The following is an 18,276-nucleotide window of genomic DNA, read 5'->3' as shown; positions in this document are numbered from 1 at the left end:
TAACTATGGCTATTGCGTCTGTGCATTTCTCAATCCTCCCTTCTTTGGTTTTGCTTAAGTGCTCCTCCTCAGTAACAGCGCTTCAAGTGATAAGAGCATATGCACTGGAATGCACCCTCTTTGTAGTCGTAGAGCAAGCAGCTTGTAAAAACGCCACATTCTCCCTACCCTTGGCAGGCATCAGGCATCCCATGGGAGGGCAAGCTGTTCCATCCCGTCTGACTCACAGTGCTGCTGAGACAGGGATGGGCGGGACAGCCAGGAATAACTAGGAGCAAGGATCGGACAAAAGTTCAAATATGGGTTTTCCTCGGCTGTCGACCCCACGGTGCCTCAAGTTTGCAGGGCTGCATCTGGTTAAAGGGTTGGGCTTTTTAGGACTGGGGTTCCTGGCTTGCGGGAGAGAACTTGGGGATCAGCCACGGAGACCCACCACAGTGAGCAGATGTGTCTAGTGCCTATTGCTTCACTTCTAGAGTCATCAGTACCTGGGCCAAAGCCTGCCCTGGGAGTTGCACTTCCTGGTCTGGAAGCCTTTCCCCTTCACATCCCAGATGCATGTACGAGAGCAAGTTGTGTTTGCTCAGTGGTCAAGAAGTTAATGTTAAACATTCCCAGAGGGTCTCTCCTTCCTAATTGCCTGGTGTATTTCAGAACAGAGCACTGGTCTTGAAAACGAATTCCAGGCCCGAGCCCTGACTGAACATCAGTCCTGCCCAAAGCTTCTCCCCTGCCAAGGAAGCCTTTCTAACCTCTATGATCACTCCCAGAATCCAGGGGTGTTGTTATGGGATGGTCCAGGGTGCCTGCACCCCAGGTTTTTGCAGTGGACCCTGGATCTCCTGCCCACCCCATGTTTTTAGCAAGAGGCACCTCTAAAATGTTTTTCACTTGCTAAATTAATTAACATTTGTTTTGACAGAGTTTGTGCTCCTTTTGGGGGCAAGGTTTGATTTTCTGCAGGAAAACTTTTTTAATTTTAATTTTAATTTTTCAATTTTCAGTTCTGTATATTACAATTATCATTCAATCATAATTTTAACATTTCAAACTCCGACTCCCTTCTCCCTCTTTCTGTGGTTCTTCACATTTTTCATCTTCCTGCATACGCCACATTATCTCAACATATTCTTTTATATATCTATTCCCATATATATATTGAAACTGCAGGTTTTTACATTAATCCTGCCAGTATCTTTTTTTAAATATTTTTTTTATCCTGCCAATATTGTAATCTGTTTACAGTTTGTAAATACTCAATAAACCATTTCCATTCATTTCTTAAATTTTTAAATCTTGATTTCTTATTCTCCAGGTAAGTTTTGTCATTTCTGCATAGTCCATTAACTTCTGTATCCATTCTTCTCCCGTGAGGACCTCTTCTTCCTTCCATTTTTGGGCAAATAACATTCTTGCAGCTGTGATTGCATACATAACTGCAGGAAAACTACTTGCTTTCTATAGCTTCCTTCCATTAACCACTTTAAAATTCTCTTAGATTTTTCCTGATCTGTGAAAGTTAGTTAGCTGAGAATGCTTTCTTGAAGTTGATTGTGGTAGGAATTCAGCAGTGGTGGCACTTTTCATGCAACTCGATAGGTGAAACTTATATGCACTTGGAAATGCAAGTTACTTTGACACTAGCCCTTTTTCTGCAATTGCCATCCTTTTTCCATTTTTATGGAGGATCTGGAAAGCAAAATTGTTAAGATTGTTACAACCCAGTGTTTACTATGTTGCCTTTCCTGTTTTTAAAATAATTCCCTCTACCCAATGAGAGGCAACTGCAGCTCCATTGTGAGCTAGCAACACACTATTTTGACTTTCAGGGCTCCTGTGCCTTTAATTAAATGTTTCCGCTTTTCTGACAGTGTCTAGTTTATTGCTGCCTATTGATGGCGACGGGAAGTAGTGATGAATTCTTCCTTGAATAGCTTCTTTAAATTGTCCCAGTACAGTGGAACCTCGGTTTTTGAACGTAATCTGTTCCAGAAGTCCGTTTGACTTCCACGTTCAATTCCTGCAGTGGCAAGGAGGCATTAATTACTGATTTCTTCTCATTTTTTGTTTGTTAATGTCTTCCAGTGGAAGAGTTCTACTTAACGTTAACAAATGAAAATAAAATAATGCAAGGAAACCAGCAATTATAGCTTCTATCCCACCTACAGGAGAATAAACAGGCTCTTTTGCTAAATCCCTGACACAGCTGCCTTGGTGAGAATGAAGCCATTGGGGGGCAGATTGTGGCAAGTGGCATAAAGGCAGTCCAGTCTTTATTATTTACATGTAGCAAGAATGAACTTTGGCGCCAAAGACTAATTCTGAAGCAGGCCATGTAGACATGAACTTTTTAGCTCTGCACTGTATATAGTTTGCACAATAAAATCATTAAAGGAAACAGCAGAGTCCTGGCTGCTTACTCATGAGCAACTAACCGAGAACCTTACACATGCCTATTGGAAAATAAGCCTTGTTGAGTTCAACATTTCTGAACTGAAATTCCTCAGGATACATTTTTTTTTTTGTTTCACCCGCCTTCCTAGAAAAAGGCGAGTTTGCATAGTTTTCTCACATTTTTCCTTTCTCTTCCCCACCCTACCCTGTGATACCTTAGAATGACACCAGGTCTGGGACAGTGTGGAGGACTGAATATGATGGCAAGGCTTCCAACACAGTTACTGCTCCTACTACCACTTGCAGTGATGGCACACATGTCTGTGTGCATGCACACACACAACAAAAAAGTTGGGGGAGGGAGGAAGCTGTGCTACTGCTGCTAATGGTGAATCCTGCCTCCAAGTATTGTTGGAGACGTTCTATTCCAGGGGTAGGCAGCCTAAGGTCCATGGGCCGGATGCGGCCCAATCGCCTTCTCAATCTGGCCTGCAGACGGTCCGGGAATCAGCATGTTTTTACATGAGTAGAATGTGTCCTTTTATTTAAAATTCATCCCTGGGTTATTTGTGGGGCCTGCCTGGTGTTTTTACATGAGTAGAATGTGTGCTGTTATTTAAAATTTATCTCTGGGTTATTTGTGGGGTCTGCCTGGTGTTTTTACAAGAGTAGAATGTGTGCTTTTATTTAAAATGCATCTCTGGGTTATTTGTGGGGCATAGGAATTAGTTCATCCCCCCCCCCCAAGAAAAGAGTCAGGTCCACCACATGGTCTGAGGGACGGTGGACCGGCTCATGGCTGAAAAAGGTTGTTGACCCCTGTTCTACTCCCTGTGGAGAAATTTGGTGAAACAGTCCCTCCAATTTTCTATCCACAAATAGGATAGAACCAAGGTTTCATGAAAGGTCTTTTAGGCTATAAATGTGTGGGAGCTATGGGCCAGAATTTGTTTTATGGGCTATTGATTCTTGTTGGTTTATTTGCAATTTTGCCTTTGCTCCCAACCAGTCCTATAGCTACAAGGGGGCTAGCTGGGCTTCTTGCCCCAGGCCATTGAAGCTCCCAGCGTGTGTGTGTGTGTGTGTGTGTGTGTGTGTGCAAAACTGTACGTGGAGGGGGGGTGCCAAGCTGGGTCTTTGACCCGGGTGAAATAAAACCTAGTTTTGCCCCTGCCCAAATATGCTTGCTAAACTTTTGGCAGTCTAGCCTAGTGCTGAGCAGAACTAGTGTGGCCGGAAAGTTCCCAAAGTGTGGGTTAATAGAGAATTTAAAGCAGTTGTCCTTTCTTTGGGTAAGGACCCCTTTGAGAATATTATGTAAGCTATCGACCTCCCTGCCCAGAAAAATGCACATAAACACATACACAATTTTGCATCTGATTTTATGTTATTGCGTTGGGGAATTCATTTCCTTTTGCTCCCTGAAGCCCATCCATTACTATGGGAAAAGGAAGGTGGGAATGAGAAAGAGGAAGTTATGAAGAGGTGCCTGGGGAAGATAGAAAGTCTTTCAGTTCATTCTGTGCACTAGGGGGTGAGGGCAGGGCCCTGGAGACAAGCAGATGAAAGAGAAACCTTCTGGTGTGCCTTTGAAAGGGCTTCTTCTGACAGCCCAGTTCCTGAGAAATCCTTGAGCCAGGAAGGCAAAGGGGAGAGGGGATGGCCTTGTTATCAAGAAAGAAAACAGAGCTGGCTTGATTAATGTATGGCAAGCACGGCTGGACCAACAACTGGTATATTTGGTTGAAAAAGCTTTCTGTCAAAAAGACTTGGATTACTGGGAGGGAGGGGGCAGGCAAGGTGAAACAAAGACAAATGAGATGAATCTAACTAGGACAAGGAGGATAGATCTATCAGTGCCACGATTGCTTAATGCATGCAGGGACGTACCTAGGGGTTGGCCAGGTTGGCCCGCCAAGCACGCAAACCCAAGTGGGGAGCAAAAAATGGCACCTCTCCACTCTGGCCCAGAACGGCTAGAAGCCCACCCACCTGTCTGTACGCTGCCTGGGTCACTCCTCCACTGCTCTGGGCAGCCGGGCAAGGCGCACAGGCTTTTCTGGGTGCCTCGGCCTCGGCAGAGGAATCTGGTCATTGGCATTGACCACTGCGCGAGGGAGGGGTGGCGCCAATACAGCTCATTGCCGAGGGCACAAGGGAGCCTAGGTACATCTCTGAATGCAGGTGGGGAATCTGTGGCCCTCCAGGTGTTTTTAGACTTTAGCTGCCATCAGCCCCAGCCAACATGCAGGGCTTTGTAATGAATCCAGTCAGATGCTTTGCTTCCACAAATCTGCCAGATCAGCCTTCCCCAAACTGGTGCCCCCCCCCCAGCACTACAGCTTGCACCATCCCTGTCCATTGGCTCTGCTGGCTGGGGATGATCAGAACTGGAGTCCAGCATCTGGAGTGCTGGGGAAGGCTGTTACCAAAAGACTGTTTCAGAATTATGCCGCTTTAATTATTCAATAAGCTTCTCCTGATTTTCAATCAGAATTTATGAATGACCTACCCTGTGTTCAGGGTCACATGCTGTTGTCATTTAAAAAAATTCTGTGTTGTTTATCTTAATTTATGGCGTTGTGGATTGCACAGAAGCAAATAGAGACAAAAAAGATGATCTAAATTACAATAAGGCAAGATATGAGGGGTGAGCAGGGGTGAAGGAGAAAAGAAAAGGAAAAACTCAATTTATTATTGATGGCACCGAGCACTGCATCCAATGATTTGTTAAACTGAACATCATTAGGGTAAGGCACAGAGCCAAGGTCCTAATCATTTGCATTCATTAACCACCCCCTGGCATTTTCGTTGGCTTTGAGGATGCCTTGGACAAATGCCAGACAAATTGTTATAATCATTTCCCCTAAATTGCTCCTGGAGCTTCAGTGGGCTGCCCAATCCTGCTCATGGCAGACTTTTATGTACAGTAGTGGCATAATCGGTTGTTAAACAGCTGCAGTGAGCCACCCCAGAGGTGGCTGCAATTTAGAAGCATCCCAAATCATGTTAAGTGTTTTGAAGATCTGCATAGTTGATGATGTAGCTAATTCTCACCCTAACCCCATATCCTCACTCCCACCCTCACCCCCCAAAAAACCTGAAATATGCCACTGGAAAGTTTCTTAAGCGTGTTCAACAGAAGCCTCTTAAAAACCAACTCAAGGTGGTCCTGAACCCCTGGCCTACCTGGCAGCAAGTTAGTGTGTCAAGTCCAGTATCAAGCCACACAAGCAAAGTCCAAGAAACACAGTCCAGGGTCTAGCTAAATCTGAAGTCCGGCAGTCAGAATACAGTCCTGCATCAAACCCAAATCACAGTCCCATAGAGGTCCATCAACATGGGCAGTTGAGCATGCATAGTACCTCAGTTCTGCTTCCCTTTTGTACTTGGCATGCTGCTTGCAGCATCTGGGCTTGATGAGGCATGTGACCCTCACCTGTTCCAAGCCTTCTCCACCTGAGGAATCACACCTCCTCCTGGAGCCAGCGAGCCCCACCTAGCCAGCTAGGGAGCTTGGGCTGTGCACCCTTGTATGCCTCAGCCTCCTAGAGTGCCTCTCCCACTGCTCCCCACACCTCAGAGCCCGCTGCATTCGTGGAGACGGGCTCCTCTTGTGATGGGTTCTGCTGCTCTGGTTCCTGTACTTTGACCTCCATCCCCTCGCCATCCTCCGTCATCCTGTGAATTCTTCCTTCTCCATCCCCTGTTTGCCCCGGTGTGTCCCAGTCCCTGCTACAGCTACACCCCTCGTGCCGGGGTTCTCTTTCTCCTCCCCGTCATCCTGCCAGTTCAATGCAAAGATGTCAGCACTAGACACAGGTACACCCCTCCCCCTGCTTTAAGACATTGTGTGTTCTGACAAATGCCTGGACGCAGATTGTGTGTAGAGCACTTTTAATGATTTCAGCATTAGGCAAAATCCTTTTTATTTTCCCCGAGCTTTGTAGATGCTGTCTTAGTCCTGTGGTATGTTTCATTTATGATTTTGTGGCTTTTACTTGTTTTATTTTACATTGTTTTGTATATACATTTTAATTGTTTTATTCTCTTTGTAAACTATCTAGGGAATATAATCCAAGAGTGGTATAAAAATAAACAAACATGGAAAGTGCACTGTATAAATGTTTCAAAAAGAAACAACAGATGCACAGAGGAGCATATTTATATGTACAAATATATAAATGCTACATATTATTACCAGCATGCTGATGGTTTGAATTTCCATTTTGAAAGAAAACACAACAAATTTCTGTGCCAATGTTGCACCTTGGATTGTATCATAGCTGTAAACTTTTCCCCTTTTTTAAGGGAAATTCCCTTATTCCGAATAGAATTCCTCACAAGAAAAGGGAAAAGTTGACAGCTATGGATTGTATACATGTAGTTTGGTTTCTTTTGCGCTTATCATTACCTTCATAGGTAATGGGGCAGGCAGCAGATCAGTGGATGCTGGAGGTGTATAGATTTTTTTTGGGGGGGGGTCTTTTTAAAAAATAAATAAAACATTTTTACTTTATTTTTTCACATCACAATAAAACAACATAACTCACAACACATCAGCCACGTTGCTTAAAAACATCAAATCAAATTCTTAAAGTTCAGTCCAAAAAATATTTCCACATATTACCATAATATCTCAGGGCATGATAAACACAATCGTATTGATACATATAATCCAAAACTGTTATCATACATTATAGAAAACGTGGTTTAGAATTCCCTTTGGTCACACAAATCTGGCACATCAGCTTTTCAGCCAGGGCTATTGTCCATGTTCTGGGGTATCATGCTTCAATTTTCAAGCCCAAGGCAATACGCCATCGCATGGCTATTTCCATATGTGTCGTCACAAGGAGGAACGTTTAAAGTTCTTTATAAGCAATAGGTGGAGCAGGCATGTCATTTATTCCAAATAAAGCAAGTTGAGGGGAAGGTTGTAGATCCGTTTTGTATATTAAACTCAATTCTTTAAATAACAAAACCCAACATGGGTAAACAGATTTGCAAAACCACCACATATGTATGTAAAATCCAGTCTCCCCACATCCCCTTCAGCAGGTTGATGTTGCTCCTGGTATCATGTGGGATGAATTCACAAGGGGGGAGAGGCCACCTATGTAAGAGTTTCAAAGAGGATTCTCTTAATTGGGCTGAAACAGTTTTAAAAGTCCCCCCCCCAAAAAAGCATGTTCCATTTTTCATTAGAGAAAATTTTCTTACTTGAAAGTCTGTTGGAAGGGTATAGATTTAGCTCTATGACCATCAATGACACCTGCCGTTCCACTCACCGAAACAACCCAGTTTTACCTGGGAGGAGTCAGCTTTGTGGACTACACAGAATTGGCTCCCTTAAATCAGAGCTCTCATCAGAATTCCTGAAGTTAACTTTCTCCACACATCAAACAACAGCTTAAGAGGTAGACACAGTTATCAGGACTGTGGTGTGGGATAAAAGGTTTAACCCCCGCTCTCCCATGTACTGTGTTCCAACATCTGCTATTTCACTTTAAAGTATCTCATGTAGTTTGGCCTAAGATGGGTGATTTGGCTGTCTATCTGTCTCTGAAGGTTGAGTACCTTTGGAATGGATGCCAAGTGCTTTGTAATATTTGTGTGTTCAAGGTGAGTCTTCCCCGAGGCCATCCTCAGCCTTTCATTCTTCTGCCATCATAGGAGATAACTGGAGAGGAAGTGCTTTTCCCCAGCCCCTCTCTAATTATTGCCAAGACCCTGAGCAACAGAGGCACCTTTCCTGCCCTCTGTCACTTTACATCCTGACATTGATGGACTGAGGGCAAAGAAGCAACTGTGGCTCCTGGCTACTACTATGAAGCCAGTGCAGTTGATCAGATGGAAGAGCTGGAGTTGTCCTTGGTACCTGAGTTCAGATTTCATCTCTCGGTGGCCTTGAGCAAGTCAGACTCACACGTTGACTCTGCTTCACATAGCTGAAATAGGAGTTACACTGATCTACCCCAAATGGGTATTGTGCAAGTGACCATAAGGATATATACTATGAATGATTGCTTCACAGCAAGAGCTAAGGATCTTTTGTCTGTACTATTTCTTTTGAATCTCACTTGAGCCTTCATTGATACATCTCACTGTTCTCTCGGCTTTTTGGAGTACCATTTTGTCATGTATTTCTTAATGGTATGTTTTTGGGTTTTTTAAGTATATTTGAACGGTCCTACTTTCCCCCTTTTTCTTCTTTCTGTAGAAGTTCCCCAGCGATCACTCCTCTTCTTTTTCCCTCTTCATAATCTCCCTCTTGGTTCCATTATCCATTCATTTGGTCTTCAATACCACCTTTATGCCAAGGACCTACAACTCCACATTCCTTACCTGATCTTTACCCTTCATCACTTGGCCTCAGTCTCTGCTATCTCTCCTTGGATGAGTGCCCATTGTCTCAAACTTACCTCTGCCAAGTCTGAGCTACTGTTTCCCCTCCTTTTTCTCAGCCATTTCCAACATCATTTTCTCTTGTTCTTGCTAACCAACATTGCGGAGTGTTCTGCTCAGGCTCAGAAGTACTTTTTAAAAATTCTTCTCTTATGTCGAGGTTCTTTCAAAGGTACTGTTGATGTTTTCAGATAATTCATATATCTACGATTTGTTCTTTCATTTCTATTGATGCCACTTTTTCCTTTTTCCTTTTTATGACATACCGTCAAAGAGAGTTGGAGGTGCTGATTTGGCTAGGACAGCTGGAGGTATTTAACCCTTTCTGCCCATACCATTGTCCTAGTATAAATTACCTCCCTCAAGCTGCTGTAGAGATTGCAAGACTGCTGTGGAGCAGTCCTCTGAATTGTATTTCAAGATTTAGTAAGTTCCTATCAAGGCCCAGGAAAAGAAATTGCTGGTGACAGTTGTGCAACAGACAAATTAACATCTTCTGTATGCCATGATGCTTCACATCTCTGAAAATGTGTTGTCTGAACAGAGCCTTATGCCATAACAAGACATGACTTGGGAGATGTGTGACCAATATCTTCCATGGTACTTAAAAAACCTTTTAGTAGTCATATCCAGTGAAGGAATTGGATTGGGAACATGGCACTGTAGAGAGAGGGCTTACCACTTTCCACCATATTTCTGATTTAAAAACTGCCCCTGAAACTGCTGTGCAGATACTACCAACTTTGGCATCAGACAAAGACATTTCTCTCCTCCTGGGCATTTGCATGTTAAGAATCATAGAACTGTAGAGTTGGAAGGGAGCCTGAGGGTCATCTAGTCCAACCCCTGCAATACAGGAATCCTGCCCACAACCATCGCTGGGTGGACTTGAACCACCAACCCTCTGGTTAAAAGCCAGGCATGCTGACCCATTGCACCAAAAATCTCTGCAGCAGTTGATTGTCTCTTCCTGAGTTTCTCTTTGGTGTTCAAGGCTACATTGGGGGCAGAGGGAGGGTGGAGAGAAGCAGACGAAGGGAGGTATTTCTTAAGGTCTGATCACCCTGCTGGTTTTATATTTGATTTTTTAAAAATAATTTTGTATTGTGTATTGGAATTTTATTTGTACAAGTAACTTTGTAGAAAGCCACCAATAAATTAAATACATATGTACGTTCAAAGTATTTGTCCTGCAGGGGAAATCATAACCGCATCATATAGATACCTATTTGTTTTCCCATATGGGGCAAAGAGCAGTTTTGGGTGGTGGGGTTTCAGCTGTAACTGGCAGTAGAGTTGCAAGAGGGGAGGTTAACACCTATCTTCCTGTCCTGCATTGCCATTCTGATTTCCCTATGCACAGCAGGCTACTATTAATCTTTCCAATAAAAAAACAAGTAAATAATTCATTCAAGCCATGTCTCCAGGATGCCATAAAAGTGAGGGACAGTTGATGAGTGTATGGCAGGCTCTTTGTGATCCACAGCTGCTCTTGTTATGAAATATTGGTTTACTCAGGTGGCAGGGTGGTACAGTCCCTTGAGGCGAGCCACCTTTTTTCTTCTAAATTATCGTTATTTCAGATTTCTACTGAAGAGGGCTGGGGCCTCCCATTGCTTCCACTTGCTCACCCAAGCAGCCTTAGCTGTTATTTAAAAAACGAAACAGAAGTACTTTCTGTAGCCTTGGGAGATCTAAGCATTTTGACCAGGCTAGCAAGAATTCAAGGAGGACATCCTGAAGGTCTCTTCCTCCCAAGTTATATTTATCCACCAATCTGTGCTGCTGCCAGCCAGTTTGATTCAGAAGTGAAGTGCTCAAAACTAGAATCCCATTCAAAGAATGCATAAGGGCATAAAATGTGTAGAACAGGGGTGGCCAATTCCCAAGAGACTGTGATCTACTTACAAAGTTAAAAACTGGCAGTGATATACCCCCTTTGGGGAGTTCTGGTCAAAGTTGTTGAGCTTTTTTGGGGGAGGAGGAAAGCCCTGTTTTGGGGGGGTGCAAGGCAAAAAAATTGAGCTTTTTTTAGGGGAGCCAAAGTTGTTGAGCTTCTTTGGGGGAGCCAGTGATCTACCACAAACGTCCAGTGATCTACCGGTAGATCACGATCTACCTGTTGGACGTGCCTGGTGTAGAAGGTTGGTGTTGCATTTGCAAGGGGACCAGTGCCTGTGATATCTTAATCTCCGCTGCTCCATACCAGACCTTCTCATGTTGAGTGGAAAGGTCTGGACGGCATTTGTATGCACAACTGGCTGAACATGCTTACAAGCCCCTGCCCTGGTCTGAGAACCCTGTTAACCTGCAATCGTGGAGAGGCTTTTTAAGTACACTTAGCCCAACAGTGACTGGGAATGCTGTGGTCCTGGCTGGTGTGCGTGTCCTCATGTTCACTATATACTTTGTGAAATTATGCTCTTGCCTGTTCTTTGAACCTCTGAAAAGGGCTTAGGGGCCGTGCAATCTGTGCTCCTCCCAAGTTGCCCTTCCTGAACAGGAACCCACAAACACATTCACCATGGATGTCATGGAAACTGCCCTCGCAACTCATGTCTCTCCTCCTCTCTTGACAGGACTGAGTGAACTCAGAAGGATGTGGCTCAGGCAGGTATTTAAAGTTTACTGCTGTTTGGATCATTAACGCAAATTCTGAAGATGTGGACAAGCAGGAAGCTGGACAAGCCACTCTGAAGAAGCATTTGGGGTAGGTACCACTAATCTTATCTTTGCTAATTGGAGCTAGTAGAGATTCCAGACTGAAAACAAGTGGGCAGAGTTTGATTATAACTTTTATTTTAAGTGTGTGCAGGTTGTATTTAGACATGGCAATTATTGTGTTAGTTTTCTTGGATATAATGCTAGTGCTTCTGTCTCAGTTTCTAAAGTTCCTTTTCTTCTCCATTGCCTGTCGCATGTGGATTTTTGATTGATATACCCCCATTTCACACTGAATTTCCTTCACACCAATGGGTGTGTTGTGACACAACAGCAGACATCATCAGACATGTTGCCACCCCTCCTTTATGTGCATGTGCACTTCTGTTCCCCCATGATCCATCTATATGAAAAGCTGGAATACTGTCCCAAATTTTGTCCCACTATTTTTTGGTTTTACAGGGATGCAAATGGATTTTATCTGGAAGCAGTTAATGTGGAAATGAAAATGTTTTCCTAGTCTGAACTTTACTGGAAACATCCAGAGAAAAGGGAGGAGCGAGGAAAAGAATTGTACAGGGAATGATATTATATCTTTTGGAATTATTATTATTTATTATAGCTTCTGCCCTTTTCTTTGATGGGAACTCCAGCTCAGGCTAGCCTCTGAAAGCTTAGAAGAGCAGGGCAGCATTCTGAAATGGTAACCACTATTTGTAAGATTGTTTAGTCAATTATTGGTACTGCTGTTTGCATTACAGATGAGTGAAGACCAAACTGTCTTTATCAAGCCTGATCCAATGAATGCTTACTCCAGAGTGATTGGGTTTCAGGGCTCATCTATAGCTCAGTTGGTTAGAGCATTGTGCTGATAATGCCAAGGTTGCAGGTTTGATCCCTGTAAGGGACAGCTGCATATTCCTGCATTGCAGGAAGCAGGACTAGATGATCCTCAGGGTCCCTTCCAACTCTATGATTCTATTCTATTCTAATATTGTCCCACCACTTTCCCCATGGGAAAGTGTGATCTTTACCACTCAGCCGGAGCAAACATCAATTCGCGGATTGACATTTGCTCTAATAATTCAGCGTTAAATAGCAGACTTTCCTGGGGAAACCAGCAGAGCAAACAGAAAACTGCTCAGACTCATGCTTTGTAGGCATGGGACAAGATGAAAATCTCTTGGACATCTGCTGAAGTGTGGGTGAGCCTTAATTGAGTTCAGTTGAGTTTATTCTCATGTAAGTGTGCATGGATTACAGTCTTAGAAGAATACAGTGAGGAATCAATGTTCGTAATCATGGAAGTTAGGAAATGTTATAATTGGAATGGAGAGGGATCTGTGTCTCAAGAAAAGCTGTGTGTGTGAGAAAACTTGAAACTATTTTCTTCATATATAAATAAAATACTTTTTTACCCAGAAACCAGAGATGCTTTATAATACATGTGGTCCTACTATGCATTTCCTGTTCCCGGTTTGCCCATTTCTGAGCAAATACCTCTACTGAAAGTGATACAAACCACCACTTTGAGTTTCCATTGTTGGCTCCCGTATTAATTCTCTCACCTGTGTTGCACAGTTGAAGTTTTCACTCTTCACCTGCTGTTATCAGTTGCCTTCCCTTCCCCCAGTAAAGCATTGGGGGACCTTTCGTGCAAAACAAGCTTTCTCTGTAGAGTTTATTCAATCATCTTTACTGCGAAGGAGGAATTTATACAACCAAGTGGAGCAGGGTGGGCGTGCCTCTTTGCACTTTATGGCGCAGTGTCTCTATCCACAGGGCACTTATTAAAATGGGAAAGCCAGAATTTGAAGAAGGTGTATTGGGTTGGTGTTTAATGGTGAAATGGCCTGCCTAGTCTAGGTCATTACACTGATAGAATAATTGCATGTTAGGTTTATAGAGGGCCTTTATTAACCAAAGGATAGTGAGGTATATTTGATAGGCTTCTGAGATGAAACCACAGCTTGAGTGAAGCGCATTAGCCAGTTAACAGCTGCACCACAATGGTTCATAGTTGCCCTAAGGGTCGTCTAATCAGTGTAACCATCTGCGATGGCAGGTTTCCGTAAACATAATCCTTATCTTCAGTTATCTAGACTTTGGTGTCTTACTTGAAAAATAAAGACAGGGTACATGCAGTTTTTATCAACTTTCCATCTTGCATACACACCAGTTTATGGAGTTAGCTGGTCTGGCAGCTTCCTCTGATATAGGCTGATCTACAATCCTCCTTCCTAGCTGTGGTCATCTCCACCTGGAAACTCAGACCCCAACAAGAGATTGTCAACTTTTCTGAGTCCTTGACCAGCTACATTCTTTCTGCCCCTGTGGGGATCAGGGGCCGGTTACGTCACCCCTTGCCTGCAGAGCTGCCAGCCTCTCATCCTTTTTCGATCACTCTTGTAGAGTGTTTCCTCAGCCTCCTCTCCTCTCCCCTCTCCTTGGGAGTCATCTGGGCAGTCTCTGCTGCCACCCCTAGTCTCTGAGCTGCCCCCACCCCACCCCAAAGAGAGGTGCCTCCTCACACTGCCCCACAGGGGCCTGGGACTTGTCCATACATTCCCAACAGCAAGGGCTGGCAGTTTGGCTGGCTGGGCTCCCTCACTTACTTACTTACTTGCTTGCTTGCTTACTTGGAGGCCACCTCAGCTCCTGGCAACCAGCACCCCCTGGCCAGCCTCAGAGACAGCATTCTCCTGGGGAACTTGTAGCCAGGGCTACTGCAACAAATAAGATTCACAGGACAAATCCTTGGTTATTCCAAAGAGGGCAGCCCCCAAAAGCAATGAAACAGATGTGCCAGCTAGGCTTCTCAAGGTTCAGACCTTAAAGGTATAATTAAGAGAACATGTGTAACTTTGAGGCCAAAATTAGTGAGAAATATATATAGATGGTTTCATTTGATTCACAAACCTTTATAGTTGAAGAAGATCCATGGTGCCACCCTTTCATGTGTGTTGCTTAGCTGAAATGTTATCCTCAAATGGCTGCCATGGGGTGGGATTTCAGACAATTTGGGGAAACAATCTCTGTTTTAGAGTCAGTTACAGAAGAGGTACACTTGCTGTTGGTTTCAGTGGGCGTCCCATCCTATTGGCACAAAACACAGACATTCTACTATGCTTCTGAAGAATCAGAACTGCCTGACAGGCAGATACAGTATATCTCCAGAACACAATTTTTATATATTATTCTCCCTGGCATTATATTTGTGTGCTGGTTTTTTTTATATAAAAGAGGTGGCTTCATGTGATGCAGAGAGCTCCTATTGTGAAATTTTGGTGTGATGCCGCTTTTAGTGGATACAGATGACCACACAAATCACCACTGCTCTGTTGGGGGTTGGTGCTTAATCAGGAGGCATCTTTGAGTCTTTCGTAGAATAATCCCTTTTATCAAGTCAGTACAGTGGATTGAACTCACTTTGGCCAACTAGCCTACAAGACCAAATTTCCAGTGAATTCCAGTACGAGACTCCCAACGGCTTCGCTCACAAGGATCATAGGAATATGTAAGCCCACTCACCAAGACAAGGTGATGATCCAGCAAGTGAGAGGTACTATATAGTTTTCATCTGGAAAATAGCATGGAGGGAAAGAGTTAAATCCCTTCTTCCCCAGTGCCACAATTCTGATATAAATCTCAAACACACATGTGCACATGCACACACACAGACAGGGCTGCTGTCCATTTTTTAAACGAATGCAGAAGATCAGTATCGTGGAACTCCTGAGTCCCATCTAGCCTGGCTCTGAGATTCTCAGGATGCTGAATTCTGTGTGCCACACCGACGCTCTATGGCTGTGGAACACCAACAGCCCTATTCCTCACACAGCCTGCCTTTAAAGGACCTCTACGCCCAACTAGGGCTGAAGGATTACAGGGAGAGAGGGATTGTGTTTGTACAGCAGCTGAGCTCCACGTGGGAAGTCAGAGGGATGTAAAAGCAGCAGTGTGCAAGATTTAGATCCTGCTGAGGCATCTGCGAAGGGCATGCCCCGGCAGCAGGCAAGGCAGGGAGGGTCCCTGCAACCTGCTGCTTGGACTTTGACTGTAGGCATGTCTGGGGCACATCTCGGCTGACTCTGTCGTGTGTGAATGGCCTGAGCTGTGAGCAAGCATAGGACTCTGTGTTGGCTTTGGAGCTGAAACGCATCCTGTGAACGTGTTAGAAGCTGCGGATGTTTCTCATTCTTACATTTGCAGGGGAAAGCACAGTGGCGGTTGTCTGAAACGAGATTTTCAGCCTTTTCACCTTACCCTAAGTCCGGACGGCTGGTTCTAGGAAAACCAGCTTTGGGTTTATGGCTTAAGTTGAGTTTAATCCCCAGGTACCTTAATGCTTTTTAAAAATGCACACCTTGATATGTAAAAAATAATAATGGCTCTGAGCACGTGCAAAGTGCTTTCCTTCCCTAACACATCACCACAAGTAGTCCGTCCAGGGCACATATTGAATTAAGAGGACAAAGCCCTGACGCCCCTCACTTCAGAAACGATGCGTTGGCTAGCTGGAAGTATTAGCAAGCGCACCGTGTTCCCCAGAGATATCCTTGAAGTCACTTTGCACCTATTTGCACACGTGAGTGAGCGAGTGAGCGAGCGCACACACGCCTGCCTTTAGGAGGCTCCTTTTGAGCTGTAAGGCTGGGATTAATAAAAGGAAAGGATCCCTCCTCCTTAATAGACTGCAGCTGCATAAACATTCCCAGAATTCATAGCCGGCCCTGTCTCCGGCAGCCTCCTCCCTCCCAAACCAAGGCAAATTCCACCCTCCCCCTCCCCCAAATTCGGTGACAGCTGCTCCGGAACTTCCCTCCACCAAGTCTGTAAGCCTGGAGAGGTTCGCTTTCCATTAGGGCATTGTTTTGCTTAAGGTGAGAACCCATGGGAGGAAGAAGTGCATGCTGGGAAAGTGGACCTGGGCCTCACGCTTGCCAAACCACTGTCTGCAAGCTGATTGGGCCTCTGGCTGCTCCCTAAAGTCTTTGGGGAGGGTTTGGAAAAGGGAGCAAAGTCTCTTTCTGCCTCCTAAAAATGTTACAAACAGGAGGCGGGAAAGTTTTCACTGCCAAGTCTTATATGATTATGACCAAATGGGACATGAGGCAACGTCACCCGTCCTGCTTTGTTTCTGGCCTCTTCCAGCAGGTGGCACTGTAGGGATGAGGGCAGGAGTAGCGCCTGCTACTGCTAATGGCACGCTGGGCACTGCGGTCAGGAGCTCTGTGATTCCAAGACTGGGTGTAGGGAGACAGAGACCATAAATTGGCCAATAAGCAACTGCAATAAATGCAGGGGGGGGGAGAGAGAATAGGATGATAGCACTGATAGTTAAAGTTAAGGTGCATGAGGGTAATGGTGTGATATTAAGGAGCACCCCGAGCTGCACATACTCATTTCTTTTTCTGTTCTTTTAACATGTGCAGCAGCTCTGCAAAAAAAATGAGAACACTCGATTGCAGTTATCCTCAGCACAGCCCTGAATAACCAGGTCACCCTTTGGTGAAAGGGAAACTGAGGCCAACAGGTAATCTAGCCAGTGATTCCACAGCATAAATGGGACAAAGCCCTGGTTTGCGTCTCTCTGGCCATAGTTTGACACTGATGCCAGTGGGAGCGTCTTCGCCTCACAGTGTAAACAGCAGCGTCCGCAAGGTGATTTTTTTTTTTACTGGGACTGGGGCAGGCAAGGAAAGTGATAAAACCCTTTCCCACCACCCCCATGCGCTGCAATCACAAACCTGACTGCCTCCACAGCAGCTGCTACTTGCAGGTTGGTGGTTTTCTGTTTTTTTTTTTAGACCACGCTGTGTTAAAGCACATGTTTTAACTGGGCCTGGTTTATCTCCCTAAGACAGGCAATGGTCCTGCAACATCTCAGTCCCACTGGCTCAACCTTCCCATGAAACAACATAAATAAGCTGCTTCAGGCAGCAAATTCCATTTTGCAGTCTCCAGGCTCTATCTCAGGGTGTGTTTTACAAAAAGAAAAGAAAGATTTCCAACAATTTTCACTTTATGTTGCAAGTGTGAAAAAAATGCCTCTGTGGCTGGCAATGCAACAGCCCCATTCAGGCCACCTGACTCACAAGGGAGTTCCTGCTAACCTCTGCTTCAGAGGTCCGTGTCATGGTGGTGTTGGGATAGGGCCCAATTTGAACCTGTTTTCAGTACCAAAGCTCAGCCCTGTGAGAAATGTAAAAAGAGTGCCTCTGAGCATGGGCAGAGCGGTTTCCTCCCCATTCCCCACTCATCCTGATGGAGAGATAGTTTGACCTGCAGCTTTCTTCAGTCACTGTGTTCAGTCTTGCTATTTGTGGTGTTGAAATAAAGAAAAGAGTTTATACGGTATAGTACAGAGTCTCTCTCCCCCCTCACTTCAAAGCTAAGGACTCCTCCCTTTCCTCATATACAACTGGAATTTGGGTGTGTAATGCCTAGCCATGCTGGAGCCCTGGCTTCTCAATTTTTTTGGAATTAAGCACTGGTTTTGCCCCATAGCCCTTCCCTCATTTAACCCCTCTGGAAGATTCCCAGTCTTTTCTTGTCATTGGAGTTGCCATACTTCATAGGAACGGAGGAACTAAGCTGCCTTCTACTACATCCAAATATTGGTCCATCTATCTCCGTTTTGTCTGTCTCCGTGGTGGGCAACTTCCAGCCTGCAAGCCTAATCAAATTAGTAGTCCTACTTTGGCCCACGAGGGTCTTTCCAACAAGTCATACCCACCTCCCTACACATAGCATAGGCTATATGGCATCAAGTGTGAAGCAGGTAAAACTGTAGGTGCAAAGAAACAATTA

General features: G+C 44.6%; 1 long non-coding RNA gene across 1 annotated transcript in view; it reads left to right on the top strand.

Annotated features, from left to right (window-relative positions):
• LOC117059131 overlaps positions 1 to 18,276 on the top strand; it is a 61,895-nt gene that overhangs the window by 10,545 nt on the left and 33,074 nt on the right. The window contains exon 2 of the long non-coding RNA XR_004427895.1: positions 11,382 to 11,512. This is a non-coding gene — a long non-coding RNA (uncharacterized LOC117059131). The remainder of the gene's footprint in view (positions 1 to 11,381; positions 11,513 to 18,276) is intronic.

This window comes from Lacerta agilis, chromosome 14, assembly GCF_009819535.1.
Source record: "Lacerta agilis isolate rLacAgi1 chromosome 14, rLacAgi1.pri, whole genome shotgun sequence".
In the NCBI taxonomy this organism is placed as follows: domain Eukaryota; kingdom Metazoa; phylum Chordata; class Lepidosauria; order Squamata; family Lacertidae; genus Lacerta; species Lacerta agilis.
This window is presented reverse-complemented; position numbering and strand designations above follow the sequence as displayed.